Here is a 7,938-nt window from a genome sequence, read left to right as displayed (position 1 = left end):
TCCCTGGTTGATCCTGCCAGTAGTCATATGCTTGTCTCAAAGATTAAGCCATGCATGTCTCAGTACAAGCCGCATTAAGGTGAAACCGCGAATGGCTCATTAAATCAGTTATGGTTCCTTAGATCGTACCCACGTTACTTGGATAACTGTGGTAATTCTAGAGCTAATACATGCAAACAGAGTCCCGACCAGAGATGGAAGGGACGCTTTTATTAGATCAAAACCAATCGGTCGGCTCGTCCGGTCCGTTTGCCTTGGTGACTCTGAATAACTTTGGGCTGATCGCACGGTCCTCGTACCGGCGACGCATCTTTCAAATGTCTGCCTTATCAACTGTCGATGGTAGGTTCTGCGCCTACCATGGTTGTAACGGGTAACGGGGAATCAGGGTTCGATTCCGGAGAGGGAGCCTGAGAAACGGCTACCACATCCAAGGAAGGCAGCAGGCGCGCAAATTACCCACTCCCGGCACGGGGAGGTAGTGACGAAAAATAACGATACGGGACTCATCCGAGGCCCCGTAATCGGAATGAGTACACTTTAAATCCTTTAACGAGTATCTATTGGAGGGCAAGTCTGGTGCCAGCAGCCGCGGTAATTCCAGCTCCAATAGCGTATATTAAAGTTGTTGCGGTTAAAAAGCTCGTAGTTGGATTTGTGTCCCACGCTGTTGGTTCACCGCCCGTCGGTGTTTAACTGGCATGTATCGTGGGACGTCCTGCCGGTGGGGCGAGCCGAAGGCGTGCGACGCGCCTCGTGCGTGCTCGTGCGTCCCGAGGCGGACCCCGTTGCAATCCTACCAGGGTGCTCTTGAGTGAGTGTCTCGGTGGGCCGGCACGTTTACTTTGAACAAATTAGAGTGCTTAAAGCAGGCAAGCCCGCCTGAATACTGTGTGCATGGAATAATGGAATAGGACCTCGGTTCTATTTTGTTGGTTTTCGGAACCCGAGGTAATGATTAATAGGGACAGGCGGGGGCATTCGTATTGCGACGTTAGAGGTGAAATTCTTGGATCGTCGCAAGACGAACAGAAGCGAAAGCATTTGCCAAGTATGTTTTCATTAATCAAGAACGAAAGTTAGAGGTTCGAAGGCGATCAGATACCGCCCTAGTTCTAACCATAAACGATGCCAGCCAGCGATCCGCCGCAGTTCCTCCGATGACTCGGCGGGCAGCCTCCGGGAAACCAAAGCTTTTGGGTTCCGGGGGAAGTATGGTTGCAAAGCTGAAACTTAAAGGAATTGACGGAAGGGCACCACCAGGAGTGGAGCCTGCGGCTTAATTTGACTCAACACGGGAAACCTCACCAGGCCCGGACACCGGAAGGATTGACAGATTGATAGCTCTTTCTTGATTCGGTGGGTGGTGGTGCATGGCCGTTCTTAGTTGGTGGAGCGATTTGTCTGGTTAATTCCGATAACGAACGAGACTCTAGCCTGCTAACTAGTCGCGTGACATCCTTCGTGCTGTCAGCGATTACTTTTCTTCTTAGAGGGACAGGCGGCTTCTAGCCGCACGAGATTGAGCAATAACAGGTCTGTGATGCCCTTAGATGTTCTGGGCCGCACGCGCGCTACACTGAAGGAATCAGCGTGTCTTCCTAGGCCGAAAGGTCGGGGTAACCCGCTGAACCTCCTTCGTGCTAGGGATTGGGGCTTGCAATTGTTCCCCATGAACGAGGAATTCCCAGTAAGCGCGAGTCATAAGCTCGCGTTGATTACGTCCCTGCCCTTTGTACACACCGCCCGTCGCTACTACCGATTGAATGATTTAGTGAGGTCTTCGGACTGGTACGCGGCATTGACTCTGTCGTTGCCGATGCTACCGGAAAGATGACCAAACTTGATCATTTAGAGGAAGTAAAAGTCGTAACAAGGTTTCCGTAGGTGAACCTGCGGAAGGATCATTACCGACTAGACTGCATGTCGTTCGATGTGCGTGTCGTGTCGCGCAACACGCTACCTGTACGGCTCGCAGTAGCCGTGCGCCGCGTGCGGAACCACGCGTGCTTCTCAAAACTAACGCCAATGTTGTGTGGTACGAGCGCTGAAGCGCTGGAGCGGCTGGCCTGCGGCACCTGGCGCCTGGCGCCGGTTTTGAATGACTTTCGCCCGACTGCCTGTCCGCTCCGGTGTGGAGCCGTACGACGCCCATCGGCCGTGAGGCCGTTGGACACAGAACGCTTGAACAGGGGCCGCCACACGCCTACGTCCCGCCTATGCAACTGTCTTGAAAGAGACAGTGGAAACTAAGAAAAGATCACCCAGGACGGTGGATCACTCGGCTCGTGGGTCGATGAAGAACGCAGCAAATTGCGCGTCGACATGTGAACTGCAGGACACATGAACATCGACGTTTCGAACGCACATTGCGGTCCATGGATTCCGTTCCCGGGCCACGTCTGGCTGAGGGTCGGCTACGTATACTGAAGCGCGCGGCGTTTGCCCCGCTTCGCAGACCTGGGAGCGTCGCGGCCGCCTGTGGGGCCGGCCGCGCCTCCTGAAACGTGCGATGCGCGCCCGTCGCCTGGCGGTTCGCATACCGGTACTTACTCGGTAGCGTGCACAGCCGGCTGGCGGTGTGGCGTGCGACACCTCGTACAACGACCTCAGAGCAGGCGAGACTACCCGCTGAATTTAAGCATATTACTAAGCGGAGGAAAAGAAACTAACAAGGATTCCCCCAGTAGCGGCGAGCGAACAGGGAAGAGTCCAGCACCGAACCCCGCAGGCTGCCGCCTGTCGTGGCATGTGGTGTTTGGGAGGGTCCACTACCCCGACGCCTCGCGCCGAGCCCAAGTCCAACTTGAATGAGGCCACGGCCCGTAGAGGGTGCCAGGCCCGTAGCGGCCGGTGCGAGCGTCGGCGGGACCTCTCCTTCGAGTCGGGTTGCTTGAGAGTGCAGCTCCAAGTGGGTGGTAAACTCCATCTGAGACTAAATATGACCACGAGACCGATAGCGAACAAGTACCGTGAGGGAAAGTTGAAAAGAACTTTGAAGAGAGAGTTCAAAAGTACGTGAAACCGTTCTGGGGTAAACGTGAGAAGTCCGAAAGGTCGAACGGGTGAGATTCACGCCCATCCGGCCACAGGCCTCCGCCCTCGGCAGATGGGGCCGGCCGCCCGCGCGGAGCAATCCGCGGCGGGGTCGTGTCCGGTTGCCTTTCCACTCGCCGCGGGGTGGGGCCGTTCCGGTGTGCGGTGGGCCGCACTTCTCCCCTAGTAGGACGTCGCGACCCGCTGGGTGCCGGCCTACGGCCCGGGTGCGCAGCCTGTCCTTCCGCGGGCCTCGGTTCGCGTCTGTTGGGCAGAGCCCCGGTGTCCTGGCTGGCTGCCCGGCGGTATATCTGGAGGAGTCGATTCGCCCCTTTGGGCGCTCGGGCTCCCGGCAAGCGCGCGCGGTTCTTCCCGGATGACGGACCTACCTGGCCCGGCCCCGGACCCGCGCCGCTGTTGGCTCGGGATGCTCTCGGGCGGAATAATCGCTCCCGTCAGCGGCGCTTCAGCTTTGGACAATTTCACGACCCGTCTTGAAACACGGACCAAGGAGTCTAACATGTGCGCGAGTCATTGGGCTGTACGAAACCTAAAGGCGTAATGAAAGTGAAGGTCTCGCCTTGCGCGGGCCGAGGGAGGATGGGGCTTCCCCGCCCTTCACGGGGCGGCGGCCTCCGCACTCCCGGGGCGTCTCGTCCTCATTGCGAGGTGAGGCGCACCTAGAGCGTACACGTTGGGACCCGAAAGATGGTGAACTATGCCTGGCCAGGACGAAGTCAGGGGAAACCCTGATGGAGGTCCGTAGCGATTCTGACGTGCAAATCGATCGTCGGAGCTGGGTATAGGGGCGAAAGACTAATCGAACCATCTAGTAGCTGGTTCCCTCCGAAGTTTCCCTCAGGATAGCTGGTGCTCGTACGAGTCTCATCCGGTAAAGCGAATGATTAGAGGCCTTGGGGCCGAAACGACCTCAACCTATTCTCAAACTTTAAATGGGTGAGATCTCCGGCTTGCTTGATATGCTGAAGCCGCGAGCAAACGACTCGGATCGGAGTGCCAAGTGGGCCACTTTTGGTAAGCAGAACTGGCGCTGTGGGATGAACCAAACGCCGAGTTAAGGCGCCCGAATCGACGCTCATGGGAAACCATGAAAGGCGTTGGTTGCTTAAGACAGCAGGACGGTGGCCATGGAAGTCGGAATCCGCTAAGGAGTGTGTAACAACTCACCTGCCGAAGCAACTAGCCCTGAAAATGGATGGCGCTGAAGCGTCGTGCCTATACTCGGCCGTCAGTCTGGCAGTCATGGCCGGTCCTTGCGGCCGGCCGCGAAGCCCTGACGAGTAGGAGGGTCGCGGCGGTGGGCGCAGAAGGGTCTGGGCGTGAGCCTGCCTGGAGCCGCCGTCGGTGCAGATCTTGGTGGTAGTAGCAAATACTCCAGCGAGGCCCTGGAGGGCTGACGCGGAGAAGGGTTTCGTGTGAACAGCCGTTGCACACGAGTCAGTCGATCCTAAGCCCTAGGAGAAATCCGATGTTGATGGGGGCCGTCATAGCATGATGCACTTTGTGCTGGCCCCCGTTGGGCGAAAGGGAATCCGGTTCCTATTCCGGAACCCGGCAGCGGAACCGATACAAGTCGGGCCCCTCTTTTAGAGATGCTCGTCGGGGTAACCCAAAAGGACCCGGAGACGCCGTCGGGAGATCGGGGAAGAGTTTTCTTTTCTGCATGAGCGTTCGAGTTCCCTGGAATCCTCTAGCAGGGAGATAGGGTTTGGAACGCGAAGAGCACCGCAGTTGCGGCGGTGTCCCGATCTTCCCCTCGGACCTTGAAAATCCGGGAGAGGGCCACGTGGAGGTGTCGCGCCGGTTCGTACCCATATCCGCAGCAGGTCTCCAAGGTGAAGAGCCTCTAGTCGATAGAATAATGTAGGTAAGGGAAGTCGGCAAATTGGATCCGTAACTTCGGGATAAGGATTGGCTCTGAGGATCGGGGCGTGTCGGGCTTGGTCGGGAAGTGGGTCAGCGCTAACGTGCCGGGCCTGGGCGAGGTGAGTGCCGTAGGGGTGCCGGTAAGTGCGGGCGTTTAGCGCGGGCGTGGTCTGCTCTCGCCGTTGGTTGGCCTCGTGCTGGCCGGCGGTGCAGGATGCGCGCGCCTGCGCGGCGTTCGCGCCCCGGTGCTTCAACCTGCGTGCAGGATCCGAGCTCGGTCCCGTGCCTTGGCCTCCCACGGATCTTCCTTGCTGCGAGGCCGCGTCCGCCTTAGCGTGCTCCTCCGGGGGCGCGCGGGTGCGCGGATTCTCTTCGGCCGCCATTCAACGATCAACTCAGAACTGGCACGGACTGGGGGAATCCGACTGTCTAATTAAAACAAAGCATTGCGATGGCCCTAGCGGGTGTTGACGCAATGTGATTTCTGCCCAGTGCTCTGAATGTCAACGTGAAGAAATTCAAGCAAGCGCGGGTAAACGGCGGGAGTAACTATGACTCTCTTAATAAGGTGGCCAAGTGGCGGCGGTGTGGCTGCATCCGGACTTGGCTTCTCGAAGTGCGGTCTTGATGTAGTCGTGCTGCTGCTGCGAGGTGCCTTCCTTGGGTTATAGTTACAGGGAGAGTGATGCGCAATACATGGGCCTAGCCCTCTTAGCCTCTCCTCTCCTGCGGTCTTCTCCCCTTCTCGTGGGCCCGCTGATTTTCGCAGAGTGGAAGACCGCACCAGGGGCTTGGGGGGGTTACCAGCCCCCCCTCGCACTATCCCTTTTTTAGTTGGGGGCAGTAAGCAGAGAATAAGTGGTGGCCCTTCCGCTGAAGGTGCCACCCCAACTCCCCCAGCACCTAGCCGGCCAACCGGCCGTGCCGAAAATTTTGTAACTTTTGCAGCTATGTATACCTGTAGTGAGTGCCACCGCAGCTTTACAACCAAGAACGGTCTCGGGGTCCATCGCCGCCGCCAACATCTTGCGGCCGCCAACGCGGAGATCGTCACGGAGAGGCATCGCGCGAGGTGGACGGAGGAAGAAGTCCTGTCGCTCGCCAAGGCGGAGGCCGAACTGTTCCTTGAGAGGGACGCCCGGTTCTTCTTCGTCAATCAAGAACTCATCAGGATGTTCCCCGACCGAACGCTCGAGGCAATCAAGTGCCGACGGCGGCAAGCTGCCCACAAGCAGCTTGTCCGCCAATTCATGGAGGCGCTTGAGATCGGTCGGGGGGAAGAGCCGGCGTCCCGCCGGGGAGCAGCGAGCCCGCTGCCTGACGCGGGCGAGGCCGCTGCGCCACCCGTCGACGCAGCCGAGGACTTCGCGGCCGACACCACCGGGCCGCCGCCGGAGGGGCCGACTGACGCCGCCATCTGGGAGCATCTGGCGGGGCTACCCGCTTCCGCCCAGCGTTTCTCTGCCCTGGATCGTGTCATAGGTCTGGGGCGGGGCACGCCGCCCGATGTCATCCTGGGCATGCTCCCGGATGCCCTTGCGTCGGTCGGGTCCAGAGGGGAGAGATCGATCACCAGGACACAGCGGCCGCGCCAACCATCGAAGCGGCCGCCTGCCGCGCCGCCGACGCAGAAGCGCAAGCGGCGCCGCTGGGAGTACGCGAGAACGCAGGATGCCTTCCGACGGTCGCGTGCACGTTGCGTGCGCGGCCTCTTGGATGGCACCCTGCTCCAGCCGCCACCTGCCATCCCTGGTCTGCTGGACTTCTGGGCGGACCTCTTCACCAAGAAGCCCATCTCCACCGCGGGCTTCATTCGTGACCGCCTCCTCCCGCACTCAGAGCCTGTCGCTCTCGAATGCATATGGGGGCCGGTCACACATGAGGAGGTCGCCGCCGCGTTGCCGCCCAGGGGATCAGCAGCCGGGCCGGACGGCCTTACCCCAGCGGAGTTGCGGCGCCTGCCGCACGAAGTCCTGGTGAAAGTGATGAATCTCTTCCTTCTGGCCCGCGCCCTTCCGGAACGCCTGCTTCGCGCGCGAACGTCCCTTCTCCCGAAAACGGCTGCACCAACATCCCCCGCTGACTTTCGCCCCATTACGGTCTGCTCGGTGTTGGCGCGGACCATTCACAAGGTTCTCGCGTCACGCCTGATGCGCGCATGTGCTGTGGACGAACGTCAGCGGGCATTCATCCCTCGGGATGGGATGTTGGAAAATACCTTCATCTTGGACACTGCTCTCACCGACGCAGTTCGCTCCTGCCGCTCTGTCTTTGTGGCATCGATCGACGTATCTAAGGCATTCGATTCGGTAGATCATGCTGCCCTTCGGCCCGTGTTGAAGGCGCATGGCCTGCCGGATTGCTTTGTCGAGTATGTCGAGCGGTGCTACGAGGGCAGCACGACAGTGATAGCGGACGGCGCCGGCGTGGGCGTGTCTGTGCAGCCAGCACGGGGCGTTCGCCAGGGCGATCCCCTCTCCCCCCTCCTGTTCAACTTTGCGGTGGACTACGTTTTAGGCCAACTGCCCTCCCACATCGGAGCTCGGATCCTCGGTCGCAGAGTCAACGCTGCGGCCTTTGCAGATGACGTCTTGCTGTTTGCAGCGACCCCGAGGGGCTTGCAGTCCCTCATCGACGCAGCTACCGCAGCCCTCGCCCACCTGGGGCTGCAGATCAACGCCCGGAAGTGTTTCACCCTCGCCTTAGTCGCGTCAGGGCGCGAGAAGAAGGTGAAGGTGGACAGCAATGTCACCTTCACAGCAGGCAATACCACCATGCCTGCCCTGCGTGTGGGTGAAACCTTCCGGTACCTGGGGCTGCAATTTTCCACGGCGGGTCGCTGTGTCTTCAATCCACGTAGCCACCTGGTGGAGCAGCTTGACGTCATCTCCCGAGCTCCGCTGAAGCCGCAACAGCGCCTCCACGCTCTCACCAACGTACTTCTCCCTGGCCTGTACCACGGGCTGGCCCTCAGCCGCACCCGGGTGGGTGCATTGAAGTCGGCCGACGTTACCA

At 59.6% G+C, this 7,938-nt stretch overlaps 2 non-coding genes and 1 pseudogene across 2 annotated transcripts; all 3 read left to right on the top strand.

Annotated features, from left to right (window-relative positions):
* LOC124593002 lies at positions 1-1,910 on the top strand. Its single transcript, XR_006977753.1, has one exon. It is a non-coding gene; the product is annotated as a small subunit ribosomal RNA (ribosomal RNA).
* A 351-nt stretch (positions 1,911-2,261) lies between these two features.
* Positions 2,262-2,416, top strand: LOC124593117. Its single transcript, XR_006977839.1, has one exon. It is a non-coding gene; the product is annotated as a 5.8S ribosomal RNA (ribosomal RNA).
* A 188-nt stretch (positions 2,417-2,604) lies between these two features.
* Positions 2,605-7,938, top strand: part of LOC124593088 — a 7,964-nt pseudogene continuing 2,630 nt past the window's right edge.

Source organism: Schistocerca americana, unplaced genomic scaffold (genome assembly GCF_021461395.2).
Source record: "Schistocerca americana isolate TAMUIC-IGC-003095 unplaced genomic scaffold, iqSchAmer2.1 HiC_scaffold_97, whole genome shotgun sequence".
NCBI classification, from domain to species: Eukaryota; Metazoa; Arthropoda; class Insecta; order Orthoptera; family Acrididae; genus Schistocerca; species Schistocerca americana.
Note: the sequence above shows the minus strand (reverse complement) of the source record. Positions and strands in the feature narration are given on the sequence as shown.